This window comes from Hippopotamus amphibius, chromosome 13 (genome assembly GCF_030028045.1).
Source record: "Hippopotamus amphibius kiboko isolate mHipAmp2 chromosome 13, mHipAmp2.hap2, whole genome shotgun sequence".
NCBI classification, from domain to species: Eukaryota; Metazoa; Chordata; class Mammalia; order Artiodactyla; family Hippopotamidae; genus Hippopotamus; species Hippopotamus amphibius.
The window spans coordinates 28,682,315-28,702,073 of record NC_080198.1 but is presented as its reverse complement, the minus strand read 5'-3'; the positions used below and the strand labels follow the sequence as shown (position 1 = coordinate 28,702,073).

The window sequence follows — 19,759 nt, the reverse complement described above, 5'->3', positions numbered from 1 at the left end:
TTATATAGCTAAGCTCCCTAAGGCATAAAGGAGGCAAGGGCTGAACCAAAACAAATTTATCAATCATGCAATGCAGGGCCACTTGTATGATTAGCATAATTCTTTAAGAGAATGCAGAACAGGTAGGCAGTTCTGCCATTAAGTTATCCTGTTAAAGGAAAATGCAGACTCGGTAAGCATTTCTAAGTGGGACAGTCTAAGTTTCAAAAGCCTTCTTCTTTACGTGTGTGTGTGCGTGTGTGTGTGTGTGAGAGAGAGAGAGAGAGAAAGAGAGAGAGATGTTAAAAAGAAGCTGCCCTTCAAAAATCCTCACACCATATACTTTTGTTAATTTAATTTGGAGTCAACTGTACCTTTAACAGTTCACTTCTGTTGCAATCACTGTTTCAGTTGAGTTTCACATATATTATCATTTCATTGAAACTCTTACCTTAATAAAAAGATTCCCCCCATTAGACCCACCTCGAAAGAATATCTTTGTGAGCCAAAATACACACACACACACACACACACACACACACACACACACACTCATTGTAAGTGGGCTGAAAGTGATCTTTAGGGATCTGGCAAAAGCATTAAAAAAAAAAAATCTTAAAACACACATAGGAAGCCAAATTTACTTCCTTGCCCAGCAAAGTGCTATCTCAAATATGTTAAGTAAGTAGGGAGTGTGAGTGTGTGTGTAAACCAATATTAGTACCTAGAAAAAAAAACAAAACAGAAGAAAAGAGGGAAAAATCGATATAACACTTTAGAAAATGTCAAAAAGCTATGGAATATATCTATATGTAAGTTCCACTCACTGCCTCTTAAAAAAGTCTTTTTGATGTTTTTGTTTTGGTTTGGGGGGTCTTTTCGTATTATGGTAAGAACACACGGAAAATCTTAGGCGCATAAAACATGAAAACTCAAGATATTGGTTGGCAAGGCTATGGAAGGGGTAATGTCTTCCTAGAATAAAGGCTGCATCCCCTTTGCAGATAAATTTGAAACTTACTGTGCACCATTTAGAATGTGATATCTTACCGGAAAAAATTCACACCTAGGGAAGCCTAGGACCTAGCAAACTAGGGGAGGCAAGAGTGTAGATGTCCAACCTGAGGTAACCAACCAGATCCGGTAAGTACTGGACAATGATGTTTTTATTAGAAATGCTTGGTCTGTGCCATTTTACCAGCAGTTCCTCTAGTATTAGGATACATTTAAATCTGTCATTTTAAATGCATTTACACTTAATCTGTGTACACGAATTGCTGACCAAGCCAAGCGTGACATGTCATACTGATGATCTGTTAAGCTGAGGAAATTTAAAGTGCCACAGGCGAAACCTTAACCTTAGGAAACATTTTAATCACATTTTTACTGGAGAAGCTTATTAAGAGAAACAGGTTTTCAGAACTTGACAAATTTTCTTTATCCTACGTCAGGTTTGAGGTAAGCAAAGTGCACTCTGAAGCCACCTACCCTAAATTGTAAACTCATCTTCAGAAATTAGATGCTGACATTTAAGCATCTTATAGAATTCAAAGCTGGGTGGTCGAGAAGTTAAAAATCCTAAGTTCCTACACTATGGGAAGAGACATTAAGACAGAGATCAATAGAGTGAGCATATTTAAAATTAGGTTTATCTAGTTTTCTAGGTTAGTCATGTGCTAAGAATATACTCATCCTTTTATATACAATGTATGTATTTTCAATCTCTGTTAAGAAATAGTCCTCTATCTTTTCAAAGCATTGTTTATTATTTTCCACAAAACCTTGGTTTTTCAACAGTACGATTTCATGTTTGTGGACTATAAAAGTATGGCTCTGAGAATACAAAAGAATATAATCACTAAAGAAGGCAATGGATTTCTGTGTGGGCAAAAGTTTTAGAACTTTCTTTTAGCTGAATGACATGAGAGAGCCACTGAGCTCTAAGTTTCCATGACTGGCTGTAAAATGGAGATAGCATTCATTCGTTTGATAAATGTTAAGAGAACATCTGCATTATTTCAGGTACGTAGCAGAGTGACAGAGAACACACTGATTCTGCCTTTAAGAAAATTTGCAATCCACTGCTTTTCATCTACTTCAACTCAGGGACAAAGAATGTTTACTATCAACTGTAAAATAGATAGCCAGTGGGAAGTTGCTGTATAGCAAAGGGAGTTCAACTCGAGGATGGATGATGCCTTGGAGGACTGGGACAGGGAGGGTGGGGGGAGTCGAAGGAGGGAGGAGATATGGGGATATGTGTATAAATACAGATGATTCACCTTGGTGTACCTCAAAAACTGGTGCAACAGTGTAAAGCAATTATATTCCAATAAAAAAATTTATTGAAATTCTCAGAATAAAAGTTCTCTATAGAGAACACTCAAAATTCAAAAGGGGACTCAAAAACAAACCCTAAAATATTTATCCAACTTATTCAGGCCTTATGAACCTAGTGATTAATAGATTTTTAAATATTTTAGCCACGCTATAGTTTGAAAAAAAAGTTGATTTATTATAAAACCACAGTAAGTGGTACTATGCCAGCTGAGTACTCTTTTGTAAGCATTTACACAGCTGTGATGTGTCTAGGCACTGTGCTAATGGAGAGGGACATAAGGACACATTAGAACCCTGGGACACTGAGAAGCTTATGGTCCAGAAAGGAAAACTAATGCAGTGTTGGTCACCCGACATCCATCCCCATCTCTCCCTCACTCCATCTCTCTTACATAACTACCTCAGATTTAGTCCAAGTGATCCACTCCCCTCTCCCACTCCCGGATAGAGCCTAAGGTTTTCGTAAAGCCAATAATAGGATGGGTTTCCTACTACTGATGATAAATCTAACTGAATATTTAGTATATGATAAATACTGCATCCTCAAATTATTGAAGGGAAAAATGGAGTTTTAATGGCACTGTTGGGATAATTAGATGGTCACATGAAGAAAGATAAAACTAGATCCATTTGTTAGACTATAAACAAGGATAAATTCCAACTGGATCAAATATTTAACTATTAAAGGTGAAATTAAGTACTAGAATAAAACATAGGTAAATTTCTCAATAGCCTGTGAATGAGGAATCTTAGGATTCTTAACTATGAATTAGTTTAATCATAGGAATCCTAACTATGATTTAAAATGCAGAGTTAATGAGGGAAAAGACAGAAACTGGTGATTATATTAAACATTGTATGGAAAAGATTCAAAAGCAGACTGGAAAAAGATATTTGTAACATACCCCAGCGACAAAAGTCCCCAACATATACGAGGCTTCAAAAATTAGAAAAAGAGGTCAGCAATCAGTGAAAAATGAGTTAGAAATATGAAATGATCAGTCACAGGTAAGTATATGCAAATAGATCTTAACCATATGAAAAAAAATTTCAACTTTGCTTTTAAGAGAAATGCAAATTAAAAGTATACTGAGATGACATTTCTTACCTATCAGATGGGCAAATCTTTCAATTTGACAACAAAGTATGTTGATCAAACTTGTGGAAATAGAAACTCTCATACAGTTCTGGTGTGAATGCAGTGTGGCACTTACAAACCCTATGCAAGGAGATTTGTCAATATTGAGCAAAATTCCATAGGCATTTATCTTCTGACAGAAATTCCACTTCTTGGAATCTACCCAAAATACATACTGGCAAAGAAAAAAAAAGATGTATGCACAAAGCTATTCACTGCAGAATTATTTATAATAACAAAGACAGGAAACAATCAAAATATCTATAAATAGGGGATGGGTTGAATACAGTGTGATAAAACCATACAACAGAGTACTATGAAACTGTAAAAAAGAATGATCTCTAGAAAGTGCAGTGGAGTGCTCTCCAGGGCATTCTGCTAAGGAAAAAAAGAAAGTCCGAGAAAATCATATAGCGTATCCTAAACTTACCAAAGAAAGGATGTAGCACAAATATGTGTGTGTGTACATATACATATGTGTGTGTACACACACACACATATGTACAACCCTATCTATATCTATGTATTTATGTCTTAAAAATAGAATAAGAAACTAATAAAAATCTGTGGGAGGAACAGACAGGATATGGGAAGAGAAAGAAATTAGACTTCTTTGAGTATACCTTGTTTTACAGATTTGATTTTGGAATCATGTAGTAAATATTCCACATAACTACAAAATAAAACTAAATATAAAAAAGCAATCTCTACAAATCAGAAGTGAAATAAGACAAATTTTTAATTTCATATCTAGTTGGTGTCGTAAGCATTCACAGAGGGGCTATTCCAAGTGACTATTTAATAACAAGGTAATTTGAAGAAAGTTTTAAACTGTTGATAGTAATTACATTATCCATGGTAAGACTGGCATTGCTATTCTGAGACTCTTAGGCATGTACTGTGGATAAGTCAATATAATTACAATAGTATTATTAAGAACTATTTTTTTAAGGTGTTCTGATTAGAGAAATCCACATTCTTAAAGACTATTATACAAGTTGTCTTGGCTTCTTCCACAGACTTTTACCTCTCATGTTATTGTCATGACATCCATCCTTGAGCTGTTGTTTATCTTTCACATGATAAGGCCAACATGTGTGCACAAACATAAAAGTACATTTTTTATGTATATAGACACATACATACACTTATTTAGACAGCACACTCTCATGCGTTCATTACATTTTTGACTTAAGGAAAAAGCTCTCTGGCTCAGTTCTCCCAGGCTGAGCGTTAGAGTCTGCTCTCACCCAGCATCAGGCCTCACCTTCTTCCCACCAACTTGTCCTAGGCTGCTGGCTCCTTTCAGTCAACAGGGAAATTCTTCTCTTCAAATGTGTGCTGTCTTTCTAGCCTGAATTCATCATGTGGATCTCACAGCCACCAGTGGAAACCAATTTAAGGTATGAATTGTATTCTTAAAAAGCTCTGTCTCCAGCAACACTCTTTTCTTCAGAAAAGGGGAACCTGAAGCACTCCCAACATCAGGACATACAGCCCAGAAGCCATGTGATATCCATCGGTAGGAAGGACCAAGGGCAACTTAATGTGAAGCAATGTTTGGACATTGTCTTAGATTTAAAAGCTTCGGCCTATGTTTATTATAGCAGACCTCCAATTATCTCAAGACCTCAAGGATAATAGAGATTCAGATAGAAGATACCTCTTGAGACAGGACTGATGTCTATTCCGAGGACAGTTTAGGAGATTTTATCCAAAAAAAATCTATCTCTTTACCATAATAGAAATATAAGCAGAAATATTTCAGAAGCCAAAGTATCTTTTAAGAAGTAAAAGAAAAATCTAATGAACTAGTAAGAAAAGGAGGAAAAAAAAACAAAACACTGGGCAAAGTAATTGTACTTATTCAGTCTGGAAAAAATAAACATGGTCTGCAACACATATGAAAGGAAATAATACTGGGCAGGGAGCTAAAAAAGATCATACAAGAGAAACCAGATTGAAATTGAAGATGTGCAAAGTTAGAATAGACTTAAGGAAAAAGAAAGTGGAGGAGCAATCGTGAGCACTAATAGTTTTCTAAGAGACCAGGAAATAGTGGCTGTCGGGGGATGCGTCCACTACCTGGAAGCAAAACAAAAGAGAAGAATCTTCCTCTCTCTGAAAGTACATAGTACTTTATGACATACCAGCTTAATGTTCTTCAGAGGTTTCGTGTGTTTATTATTCAAGACTCCTTGGTTGCAGATGGCAAGAAAGCAAATCAAACTCTCTCCAGCTAGAAAGAGACTTCATCAGCTTATATAACTCAGCATTCTAAAGATAAACAGAACATCAGGTAAATCGGGATCAAGGGAGATACCCTTTCTTATTCACTCTCCCTCATCTCTCCTTTCTATCTCCAAATACTGTTTGTTTCTGATTATCTTAGGTAATTGGAAATAAACCTCATACTCCTCTTCCACAAGCCAACTCTGAAACCCCAAATCCACAGCTTTCTAAATCAGGCCTTCTTTCTTCATTTATCGAATCTCATGGAAGGTTCTGACTGGCCCTACTTAGGAAATGCAACAGCTCCCTGGATCAATCACTAAGGATATATGCCTGTGATAGCAAAATTGTCCAGGCCCAAGTCAAGTGCCCACCCCATGCAGACAGGACACTGTGCTTGTGAATTCCATCAGAATCACATGGGACGGGGAAGAAGCAGTTTTCCAATAGATCCCAACAGAAGATATCTCCTACTATCCTTTCAAGAGGATTATTAGCCCTCTGGTTATCCCAAACTTTTTTGGCCTTCTCTACACTTTGCTACACTTGTCTAATACATGCCTTGTGAGGAAGCAGACACAACCCAGAATTTTCACTGCAGACATTCTCAAGGAATGATTCCTACTGACTGTAAAACTATCCCTTCAAGATTCTATTCACTGACTGCCATCACCTAACTAGCAGATGAAAACTACTCCAAGCACCAGGAGCATAAGGGAGACAAAGGCACGTCACTTTGAAAACACCATCATTAGAAAGTCGGTCTGTCCACATTCCTTCTAAGTTATTGATTGAAAGCATTTAAAATACAATCAAAGATTTTTAGAGGTGAAAAATTGGGTTGTTCACGTAATCCAGGGGTCTCGTAGCTGTGGTTTGTGGAACACAGGGCTTGTGCAGCATTGTCTCCTGGAGTGAGAAGGTCTGAGGGTGCTCACAGGTAGGGAAGCGAGGAAGAGACTAGGCAGAGAAGATTCCAGGCCCTATCCTCATCCTCACTACAAACAGAAGGCCAATGATCATATCTCTATCTGTGTCTTGAGAGGTTCACATTAGCTTTCTTTGAAAAAGGAATTTACTGCCAAATCAAAGAAAAAAAAAGAGAGCGAGAGAGAGAGAGAAATTATTCTACCAACCACAGAGCTGCAGTATTAGTCTAATCTCTTAATTTTACCCAAAAGGAAACAGCTCCTAAATTACAGGCCTGTACTCAATTTGGGAACATCCAAATCTCTCACTCCAGTACCCTTTTACTTCACCAGGTTGCTTTTCTGAACTTGATTTTGCAAAGAATTTTTTATAAGCATAGTATTCTATTCTTGAGTCCTTAAACTATATATAAATATGTGAATTATATACAATTCTTATCAGAATTTTAGAGTTCTGCCTGAACCCTTAAAGCTGCTAAAAACAATATCAGTGTCAAGTATGGACATAAGAAGCAAGAAGTATGTACCTCAAGTCTGTTCTCTATGTCTGCATCTCTATTCCTGCCCTGCTACTAGTTTCATCAGTACCATTTTTCTAGATTTCATATATACATAATAGCATACGGTATATGTTTTTCTCTTTCTGACTTACTTCACTCTGTATGACAGACTCTAGGTCCATCCACCTCACTACAAATAACTCAGCTTTGTAACCTCTTATGGATGAGTAACATTCCATTGTATATATGTTCCACATCTTCTTTATCCATTTCTCTGTCAATGGACATTTAGGTTGCTTCCATGTCCTGGCTATTGTAAATAGTGCTGCAATGAATATTGTGGTACATGCATCTTTTTGAATTATGGTTTTCTCCGGGTATATGCCCAGTAGTGGGATTGCTGGGTCATATGGTAGTTCTATTTTTAGTGTTTTAAGAAACCTCCACAGTGGCTGTATCAATTTACATTCCCACCAACAGTGCAGGGGGGTTCCCTTTTCTCCACATCCTCTCCAGCATTTATTGTTTCTAGATTTTTTTGATGATGGCCACTCTCACTGATGTGAGGTAATACCTCATTGTGGTTTTCATTTGCATTTCTCTAATGATTAGTGATGTTGAGCATCTTTTCATGTGTTCATTGGCAATCTGTATGTCTTCCTTGCAGAAATGTCTGTTTAGGTCTTCCACTCATTTTTGGATTTGGGTTGTTTGTTTTTTTGATATTGAGCTGCATAAGCTGCTTGTATATTTTGGAGATTAATCATTTGTCAGCTGACTTGAGGACACAGAGGGGAAGGGGAAGCTGGGACGAAGTGAGAGAGTAGCACTGACACATGTACACCACCAAATGTAAAATAGATAGCTAGCAGGAGGCTGCTGCAGAGGACAGGGAGATCAGCTCGATTGTTTGTGACCTACGACCTAGAAGGGTGGGATAAGGAGGGTGGGAGGGAGGCTCAAGAGGGAGGGGATATGGGGATATATGTATACATATAGCTGATTCACTATGTTGTACAGCAGAAACTAACACAAAATTGTAAAGCAATTATACTCCAAAAAAGATTTTAGAAAAAGAAGTATCAATCTACCCATCTAATGAAATATCAATGAATCTATCTAGTAAGTGCTTAGAAAAGTCTAATTAAAATAAATAGTTCTAACACTCACCTTGGTTGACAACATTTAGAATCAGGAGTAAAAAATATTTCAAGATCATTCCACAATACTTCTATTTGCATACACATAATATGTACAATGCTTGGACTCGGTAATATAAACTTTCCAATAATCTTTAAGAGAACATTTAAAAACTTTACAATTAAAAAGAATAATTTTTGGACTACAATTTTTGGACTACTTTTGAATCTATTTTCTAAAACTTAATGACTTTTTAAAGGCTTTATTATGATAAATAAATACATACATTGGTACGTGAATAATAATAAAATGAACGTGCCCCACATCAAGCACATCTCTGTAAGTCAAGATGGCAATAAGAAAATAGTTTCCATGTGTGGTCCACAGTAATTGAAGGGAGGTCAAAGCCAAGACTATATTTCAGAATGCCAACTGAAAGCTTTGACCAGGGACGGGAAGAAATATTGGCGTATTGTCCATGAAATCACCTGTCATATTGGCTTTTAATTCATTTCAAAAACAAGATAATTTGTATATAAACTGTGGACAATTTTCAGAAGGTTTTGGGGTAACCTGAACAGATAGTACTAATGAACCTTTCCAGGACAGCTACATATAATTCTTTGTAAGAATCAAATCTGTTTGTTTATTTGTTAATTTTATCATTCAGAGATAAAAATCAAAGACTAATATACATAAAACTAAAATGCCAGTTCAATAAAAAGCTAAAACCCTGAAGACCTATTGCATTTTGCCACATGTTTAAAGTTCTTTTTAATAGTGATAGGTCAGGTTCTATTTTCTCACTGTGTGTAAGAGGCAACACTGCAAAGTCCCAAATGTAGTATAGTCATAAGCAAAAACTTTCGCAAACCGTTTTTGAAAAGACTCAATGTAGTCTGTCTAATCCTAGGCTGAAATACACTGATCAGAGCAAGTTTGCAATCTGCTAATCCTATGGCTTGTACTTCAACAAGGCTGCTTGGATACATAATCCACACACATGCAGGGGTCCACAGCGCAAAGCGTTTTTGAGTGTCTTAGGCTGTCGGCCTGAGCCATAAGCAAAACTGATTTTTCCAGACATGTTCCAGTGTCTGCTCACCCTTTTCTGCTACCAGCTGTCATCTCACTCCTCTGATACAACCCTTGACATATTCTCTAGTATCCTCTACTCCTTTCCCCTTCCAAACAGCTGCCTTCCCATCCTGGCAGGAACTCCCCAGCATCTGGACATGCAGGATGGCTACTGATATGATGGACAGATTCCATTTTATCCAAATACCCGGCTCTGAGAATATAAAATGAGCCTAAAGAGGAAGAAGTGCAAAAGCTTCACCTGCTAAACAAATACTAGTTCAAGCAATTGCTTATCGAAGCCGTAGAATTTAGAACAATTTCTTTTAAACCACAGCTTTGTGACATCTGTAAGATGGTGCAGAATACAAAATGCCATAATTCTGAAAGGATAAATGATGATATGCTTCCTAAGTTTCTACCCAGGTGGTGATAACAAGTACAAACTCCTAACTCAAACACAGAATTTCTGCTTCATGGTCTCATTTGATGTTTCGTTTTGTTTTGTTTTCTTCCCCCACTAGATTTAAGAACAAAAACATGAGTGTTAGATGAAAATGGATGAGTTGAAGAAAAATAAAACATAAATCACCTTCCTTGAGTTCCTTGCCCATATCCAATCAATCACCAGTTCCACCTCGTACAACTTCCTAAATATGTATCATTTCTTGCATATTCTGCTGCAATAGTTTTTGTAACTGTTTTCCTACAGCCATTCTTCCCAACACTAAAATCTATTCTCTATAAGCAGCTAGATTGATATTTTTTATTAAACCATTTCTCTTTTATTCTATACTTGCATTATATATATGTACATATACTTTTTAATAAAATTTAACATGCATACATATTTAATCTCAACATAGAGCTTTACATTTATGTGCAGTAAGTTTCATTCTATTGGTTTTGGTCTTTCTAGGGTTTGGAATTCTTTTCTCTCTCTCTTCTTTGTTCTTTTCTTTTTTTATATTTTCATTATTACTATATATATATATATATATATATATATATATATATAGTCCTTCTCTCTCCTTTTAAATCCTGATTTTTTTTATTCAGAGAAGACACTATCATGGACATATATCATTCTTTTTTTTTTAAGCTCTTTATTGGAATATAATTGCTTTACACTTTTGTACCAGCTTTTGAGGTAGGCCAAAGTCAATCAGCTGTATTGATACATATATCCGCATATCCCCTCCCTCCCCCGACTCCCTCCCACCCTTCCTGTCCTGGCCCTCTAAGGCATCACCCATCATCGAGTTGATCTCCCTTTATTATACAGCAACTTCCCATTAGCTATCTATTTTACAACTGGTAGTGTATCTATGTCAGAGTGATATTTTTTAAAAGTACACATTGGGTCATATTATCCTCACTGTTCCCTTCTGAAATCCCATTAATGGCTCCTCTTCTGTGTAGAGTTAAACCCACACTTGTCCACATGGACCCCAAATCCTTGCATGACCCTGGCCCCAGCTTCTTTCTGCAGCCTCTCCTTCAGCCTCTAGTCCTCTCATTCAACATGTTGAACAGCGGCCTGTCTTCCATCATCCAGATACATCAAAACCCTTCCACCTTTGAGGTCTTTCTATGCTCTGTTCTCTTTGCCTGGTTCCCTCCTGCTCCCGTTCAGATCTTGATTTATGTGTCACTTCCTAAGAGAATTACTCTTCAGTCTATTGAAATATGTTAGGTATCCTTTTATACCTCTTACGGGGTCATGTAATTTTTCTTTGTGGCAGATTTTACAACTGTAATTAACATATTAAGTCAAACATTAAAGAGATTTGCAAAACTATGAAACAATGCCATTCTTATATTTTTTGTTTTCAAAAATAGAGGATTTTTAAATGTTATATTAATGTATAATGGATTTATTAGTTATTTTATTTTTTTCTTTTAAAAAATTTTTATTTTATATTGGAATATAGTTGATTAACTATGTTGTGCCAGTTTTAGGCGTGCAAAAAATTGATTCAATTATACGTATACATGTATCTATTCTTTTTCAAATTCTTTTCCCATTTAGGTTATTACAGAATATTGAACAGAGTTCCCGGTGCTATATAGTAGGTTATTACTGTTATTTTAAATGAAGTAATATCTTAAACATTTCTTAGTTTTAATTTCTATTATAGTAAATATCAAGAGATACAACCATATAAAAAACACCCTTTGGGTCTTTGATAATTTTTTAAAAGGATAAAGGGCCCCAAGACCAAGATGCTTAAGAATCACTGCACAGGAAATTATCTTACGGTTTAAGAAAAAGATGCTGTATTTAATATTATGTTAACTCTTTTATAAATACTTAATTTAAATTTTACTTAAATACATTTTGTATGAGAAAGAATGCTTTCATGTAATATTGCTAACTAGGATAAAATGTTCTAGTCTTATATACTGTTAAGTCAATTATAACAGGATTGGTTAGGTTGGGTCATAAGTAATGTGTTCATTCAACAGAGTTTACAAGAAAATTCAACTTCCCATGACAAGCATAGTTTACAGCTTTAAATGAACAACTTTCTCCCTTAAAAGCATTCTAACAAATGTCACCTTTAATGACAAACACATATAGCCTCAAACTTTTGAGGCAAAGATGCTTGGAAAATCACAATTAAAACAAACCTTTTGATTCATTTTCATCTGTTTAAGAACAGAAGAGTTCTTAACAGAAGAAACAATTTTTCGATAGGAAGATAGAAAGTATGTGTTCGATAGTAATGGCGACTATTAATACCACAAAAACAACACTCTCACATACAGCACTGTTCTAGAGCTCTACAATTTTTACTTACTAAATATTCCCTACAACCTTAGATACTATTATTATCAGCCCTAGTACATGGACCTTGCCCAGGTCCCTCAGCTAAGTGAGAACAAGAATTGGGATTTGAATCTTAATGTTACACTAATGAGTATATGTGTATGTAAACTAATTTCCTTTCTTACCCTGCTTATAAACAGGGTAAGAGCTAACCCCATCAAGGCTTCATTTTCTCCAAATACTTATTCCAACAGGTTCTTCAAAGACTCTCCTGAAGCACCACTGTAACTAGCAATCTCTGATTTTACTATAATTTTAACCAACGCCAAATGAAACAATTTGGAGTTTAATTTATTTACCTAAGGTCTATCTACCCATTTGTCTGTGCCACACACGCACACCAAACTATCTAATTTTCCCATTACGTCTGTTTTTCTCTTTTTAGGTTTTCATCACTGCTGAAGACTTTTCTGGCAGTGATGGGTTTCTGCCCATTCATGATCCTTTTATCAGGCATTCAATATCAAATACTAATGTTTCGCAGCCTCCAGACTATAAGAAAGCTAACACTGTGAAATCTTTGCTTCCTTAATGGTCCTATTCTTCGTTCAATATCTATTTCATCTGTTTGTGTAGCAGATATTGTAAATAACCAGAGTTTGGAGTGTCCGGTAATTGAAAGAAAATTCTATCCAAGGTCAATGTATTTATGTTAAACACAAGGCAGCTTGTATTCCTAAAATGAACTGAGTTATTTCTCCTGACATTTTCCTGATTAAAGCAGTAAACTCTGTATGGAGTAAGGAGCTTTGCAAGTAGTCAAAATTTTAGGGAAAATACCACTTAAAAATATAGAACCAGATAGAGGGCTTCCAGACCACAGGACAGAATATTTTTATTTTCACTGTTGAAATGTCAGTGTAAGTGATACCTCCACATCCCTTAGTGAATCTCCAAAAAATGAACTATGCTTTCTCCTTGGAGTATTTTTTCCCCATCACTCAATTTGTTTTCTTTTTTTTTAATTTTTATTTTATATTGGAGTATAGTTGATTAACAGTGATATTTACAGGTACACGGCAAAGTGATTCAGTTATACTCCTACAAGTATCCATTCTTTTTCAAATTCTTTTCCCACTTAGGTTATTACAGAATATTGAGCAGAACTTATTCTCACCCAGAGGCCAATGAAACTGAGATTTCAGGGTCCCTCTCTTTAAAGTCCCCTCTAAGACCCTGTAGCTAATTGTGTGGTTTTAATTTTCTATGCTTTATGCTAAGGAGGGCTCTAAAAATAGCATAAGCGTCAGATCCTACCAAACCTGGATCTGCCTTATCTAAGTTCTAAATATTTCAGTGAATTTACAGTTACTGAATTTATTTATCTACTCATATTTTAGCTTTCCCTAGGCATGACTCACAGACATCAAGTCCCTTGGCTGCAAAAGCTTATATCAACAAGAAAGTAGCAAAGAATTACAAGTCAGGATAGGTAGTAAACATGAATTTTAGATCTAAACTTCTAGCAATAGGTGTTTAGATTAAAAATAAGGTAAATCTGTATCAGAGGCAAAGTGGATGCTTCTGGCCCTAATTGAACCAGCATAATTTAAAAACATAATTTAAAAATTGGAGGATTTCACACAAAAATCCAAATGTTAAGCTTCTTTCAAACACCTAGAAGGTCTGACAAAACTGGGCAAAAATATGCTTTGGCCTGAACATGTTTCCTACCCACTACTCTTCACTAATTTCTGCTACCCGGCTCTACCCTCGTAAATGTTTGTATCTGCCACCCTCAAATTATATGAATAATGTCCCAGAGGTATCATTTTAAAAAATCGATTGACAGTATAGCATTCATAGCATACTCCTACTTTCATTTAAAATGACATAAGATAAATTTTAAGACAAATGTGAACAATACACAATTGTTTATTATGGTACGCATTTTTTTTTTTTTAACATTCAGGGGGAAAAGTAAAAATACACTTTTTTGACCCATTAGAATTTTTTTTTTAATAAAAAAAATTTCCCACCACATTTAAGTACAGCTTCAGTAGCAAACGCTATGTTGATGCTTTGGCCAAAAGGAGGACAAGGCAATAGTACTTGCCCAAATCCAGGGACTGGGGCACCAAAAATTTATTTTCCAGGCCAGAGCACAGACGGAGGAAGCACAGATTAAGCATTTAGAGCTGGCACTTTCTTCACAGCTGTATGAGAAAAGAAAAACCACAATAGATGCCATTTCTGTCTAACTGCATCCAAGCCTTTCTGGATCCCAAATAACAACCAATTAACCAATACCACGAGAGCAACTTGTGTGGACTGTTTTAATATATATTCACAGCATGTGTCATCAGGGCTCCTGGCTGCTATTAGAAGAGTGGGCTAGCGACATGAATTAACAATAAGACATGTGGTACATTATGGCTCCATAAGGCTAAAGCATTTAGCCAGTGTCTTATGATTCTTAATGTACCCTCACAGCTCCTGAGACTCATGTAACTGTGAGTTCAGCTGGTCCCAAATGCTAAATGGAAAGCAAAGTATCTCGTGAAAGTATTTTTGAGTAACTGTTCCATCTAGCTTCCTTTCTCATCCACGAATTCAGTACGTTATGTTCAATAGATTGTTCTCTTTTCTGAACCTTTTTTGCTTTGTTTTGGACAAACTGAAGAACTCAAGAGTAGATAGTCAAGGGGCTTCCCTGGTGTCACAGTGGTTAAGAACCTGCCTGCCAACGCAGGGGACACGAGTTCGATCCCTGGGCCGGGAAGATCCCACATGCTGCAGAGCAACTAAGCCCGTGTGCCACAACTACTGAGCCCCTGTGCCGCAACTCCTGAAGCCCACGCACCTAGAGCCCATGCTCTGCAACAAGAGAAGCCACCGCAATGAGAAGCCCCCACACCGCAACAAAGGGTAGCCCCCGCTCGCCGCTACTAGAGAAAGCCTGCACGCAGCAACAAAGACCCAATGCAGCCAAAAATAAAAAATAAATAATAAAATAAATCTTTAAAAAAAGAGTAGAGAGTCAAGATTCTGGGTGAGAGAAAAACAAGTACACCAGGAGAACAGTAGTTCAGTATAAAAGGAAAACCAGAACATTGCCCCACATTATCACCAGCCTGGGCTACTGTGAGGGTCCCCTAATGGGTGTACCTGCCTCCACCTGGCTCCCCTGCAATCCACTCTCCATTCAACAGCCACAGTCATCTATGAAGATATCAGGTCAGGTTATATCACCCCTCGGTTTAAAATTCTCCAGGGCCTTCGACGCATAAAATAAAATGTAAATTTCTGCTCCGTGCCTACAAGGCTCCTTCATGATCCGACCATGTACTTACTTCTGCAACTTCTTTTTGTACCGTTCTCATGACTAAAATATGGCCAATCCAAACTCTTGATATTTGATGCTCCTTCAACCTGGAATACTCTTCCCAAAGATTTTTTTTTTTTAAATGGGTGGTCCGTTCTCCTCCTTCAGTTACTAACTCAAAAGTTACCTGTTCAAAGATTCTCCTATCTAGAGTAGAGCACCCATTTTCCCATTCCCGATCACATTGCCCTGGTTAAGGTGTTGTCACTGCACGTGCTACGTGAAATTACTTTCTTTTCTATGAGTTTTCTTGTTGATTACCTCTGCACAAACACATCTACACACAGTCTCACACGCATACAGAAATATATACTCCATCAGGACAGAGGCCTCGTCTGCCTTGCCTATTATTACCTTCCCAGCACGCAGAGCAGAATCCAATAGGCAATAAGTGCTTAAAAAACACAATCTGTCATGAAAAAAATGAACCTGCTAGTTTAGCAGTTCCGCTTAGAGGATAATCAAGGGAGCGAGAGCTGAGATTATATAAGACGCAGCTGGGTGAAGTTTCATCTAACATGAGAAACAGTATCATCTTCCTGTGAAAACAGCCCTGAACCCTCTTCCTAGGGTGGGCAAAACACAAGCCCTAGAGAAGAAAATTTACTTCTCCACATTCCCTTGCTTTTCTCCCCAAACTTCACTCACCTTCCCTCCTGTACAGTTTGTGCCATTTCTCAGTACCACATGTGCCAATTATTTACTCAATTTTTCTCCACACATTTTTCACTCAAGCCTCAATACTAATCAACAAAATCTGTAAAATAATAGGTTTTCTGGGAAATATATATATATATATTTTTCCCCCAAATCACACTGCAATTAACCTTTGGCTATTAAAACACACGCACATTCATGTTCATGCATATTTTTTCATCTAACAAGATCTCTTCCCACACTTGAGGAAACAGTTCATTACAAAGGAAGGGAGATACACTTCCCCAGGTTCCAGCTGCCCTCGGGCAGGTGTAACAGCAGAGTTCCATGGGGAGAGCTGATGTTTACTAAGCACTAGCTCTATGGCAGGCCCTGTGCAAGCACTTTATTAAAATATCCCATTGGAGGCAGTACTCATACTATCTGTTTTGCAGGGGAGGACCTAGGTAGGAAGAGCTTAAATATTTGCTCAAAGTCACTGCTATGAATGGAATGTCTGCATCCCCCCAGATCCATATGTTGAAGCCTTAATCCCCAATAGGATGGTATTTGGAAGTGGGGCCATGAGGAGGCCATCAGTTAGATTAGGTCATGGGGCTGGTGCCCTCATGATGGGATTCATGTTCTCATCACAAGAAGAGAGGGCAGGAGCACTCACTCTCTACCACTGAGGACACAGCAGGGAGCTGGCTGTCTGCCAACCAGGAAGAGGGGCCCCGCCAGAAGCCAACCATGCTGGTACCCTGATCTCGGGATGCCCAGCCTCCAGAATTGTGAGAAATAAATATCTATCGCTTAAGCCACTCAGTCCATAGTATTTTATTACAGCAGCCCAAGCTAAGACAGTCACATAGCTAGGAAATAGCAGAAGTAGGGTTCAAATTCAGGTGTGTCAGGCACCTGAGTCTGTTCTCTTAGCCCTGTATTATACAGCATCTATGCAGCGCATAATCAATCCGTGCTTTGTTTCATAATAAAAACACTTCTTTCCTGAGGTACTAATAGGAGAGCTTTTATTTACTTATTTTATTTACTAATACAAAAGCTGCACACACACAGTTGACTTCCCGACTCTTAAGCAACAAGCTTGTTGAGACTACAAGTTCAGCCCTCTTTTCACTATTCAATGATTTTAAGTGTCGCTAATCTAATCACTGTCTTTCATACTATTAGACTTTTATTTTCATAATTACAGGCTGCCAGGGGCTTCTTCCAAAGCCCCCTGCTAAGTCTCCACCCCAGATACCGGTGCAAACTGCCTTCTTAGCACTACTGGGAATTCTCTGAGACATGACTGAAACTTTGGATCGCACTACCTAGGAGAGACCTCTGGTTTCTCTCCCCTTCAGCAGCCCTCGGCAGAAGACAGAGCACCCCCAGCTGACCGGGCCTGCCCCTGAGTCTCCTCTCCTCACAAAGTTCAGTGAGGTCACAGTTCTGCACCTGTGTTCTGTCACCTTTTTTCCAGATGCTTGTGTGGCTGTCAAAACAACATGTTAAGCTTAGTAGCTTTTAAATGAACTGGTAGAAATGTGCGTTCCTGTTCTGTGTAAAGTGTGAACTATATATAATAAAAAATTAACGATAACAACGCATCTTTATTGAGTTCCTATCAGGAACCATGCTAAGAATTTTAACATATTTATTTCTCAAAAAAAAAAAAAATCCCTGTGCAGTAGCTACTTATTTTTTTCTTTTACCCCCATCTTATAGAAAAGTGAGGTCTACAGAGGTTGTATGGCTTGCCCAAAGTCAAGTTGAGAGGAGAATCCAAGCTTCCTATTCTGAAGATCCACTGCGTATACTATATACTGTCAGTACCTATACACTGGTCAAGGTAAAATTGTCCTGAGCTGATCCTTACACAAAACTATGACAATAACAGGAGGTAGATCCATTTTTCTGTGAAGGCAGAAGTTAAGTAACCTAAGTATTGAAGAAAAAAACATTTTTAAGAAAGAGTGTGCTTCCTTTTCCTTCAAGACCTATAAGCTGCTATTGTAGGTGTCTTCACTGATTTTTCAAGGATCTTCTGAAGGTTCCCTTCATGAAGTCTCTCCTTGTATTTATGTTCCTACTAGATTATAATCAGGGTAACCATGAAGTTCCAGTGTCCATGTTCTGGCAAACTTCCTCTTTTGGAAGGCAAATTGTATGGCTTCCCTAACCATGCTCTCCATGAGAGCAGGCTGTGCCTTATTTCTCTTTATATCTGTCACCAGGATGTTCAGATCTCAAATCAACATAGGAGTACTGCTTATTAAACTGTCCACTCCCACAACTAGGTGTAATTTCTCCATTGCTGGATCTTTCACTGCACTTTGCTCTGTCCCCTTTCCAGGAATGACCACATACTGATTTTAACAGTTCACAGACCACACTCTGTTCCACAATGGCAGTCCTAGGTCCCTACTCATCTTTTATCCCCTAGGCACCTGGTAAGATGCTTCATCCAGCGATGTGGTTAACTACATAGTGACAGACTGAACTGGATATTCTTACAATGTCCCACCTTAGTTCACTCTTTCATGCAAGCGCTTACTGAGAACTTACACCAGATTCTAGGAAAACCAGATAGACAGGTACATGCCTCCTCTGAAGTGACCTACAATCGAAGGGAGCAACTGCCAATGGAATGGAAAATGAGAGAGCTGTGATATGAGTGGTACAAAGAACATTGGAAGAAATAAGACAGAATGTCTGTCTTTGCGTGAAGAATGGGAGAAAGTTCAGAAAGAAGGTTAAAAGACCAAGAGGTATGGTCCAGGTAGAAATGTCCTGAGAGTTGGGGGCAGGGGTGGGCGGTGGGGGGTATAGGAGAGGCTCTCCCAGGCAGAGAGGAAGGAAATGGCAGACACAAGAGAGCGTGCAGGCTGGGCTCCTATGTCACATGGCACTCGATGGTTAGAGTTTAATATCCCAAGGGAGATAAGTGGGCGCAGTAGACAGGCTTACCTCCCAAAAGGCTGCTCTGTTAAATACTATAGAAATAATTAATAAGCATTTAATTCCAAATTTGTCCTTTTTTTGAACATCAGAATTCAGTAGTAACTTTTAATTTTTTTTTTTTATTGGAGTACAGCTGCTTTACACTGCTGTCAGTTTCTGCTATACAGCAAAGTGAATCAGCCATACATATACATATATCCCCTATTTTTTAGATTTCCTTCCCATTTAGGTCACCACAGGGCACCAAGTAGAGTTCCTTGTACTATTCAGTAGGTTCTCATTAGTTACCTATTTTATACGTAGTAGTGAATAGATGTCAATCCCAATCTCCCAATTCAAAAAACATGGAACGTTTCATGAATCTTCATGTCATCCTTGTGCAGGGGCCATGCTAATCTTCTCTGTATCATTCAATTTTAATATATGTGCTGCCAAAGTGAACACAAAGTTTGTCCTCTTTAAGACAGTGATTTGCTGATCAATAAAACTGAGTTGTAACTTGAAACAACGGTAGGACGAGGGAGGTGACAGATGACCTCTGAACAGCTTTACTCTGGGCTAAGACCAACTAAAACCTTCTTTCTATTTCCATTAACAGGACTGGTAGAGGACAAAGCCCTGCTTAGGAATTCAGTCATGTTAAAGGAAAAATGGTCGCTT

At 37.7% G+C, this 19,759-nt stretch overlaps 1 protein-coding gene and 1 non-coding gene across 4 annotated transcripts in view; both read right to left on the bottom strand.

The window, feature by feature from the left end:
* Positions 1 to 19,759, bottom strand: part of FHIT (fragile histidine triad diadenosine triphosphatase) — a 1,404,433-nt gene that overhangs the window by 475,842 nt on the left and 908,832 nt on the right. The gene's annotated exons all lie outside the window — the stretch shown is intronic.
* LOC130835423 (U6 spliceosomal RNA) lies at positions 19,438 to 19,543 on the bottom strand. The gene has a single exon (XR_009048907.1). It is a non-coding gene; the product is annotated as a U6 spliceosomal RNA (small nuclear RNA).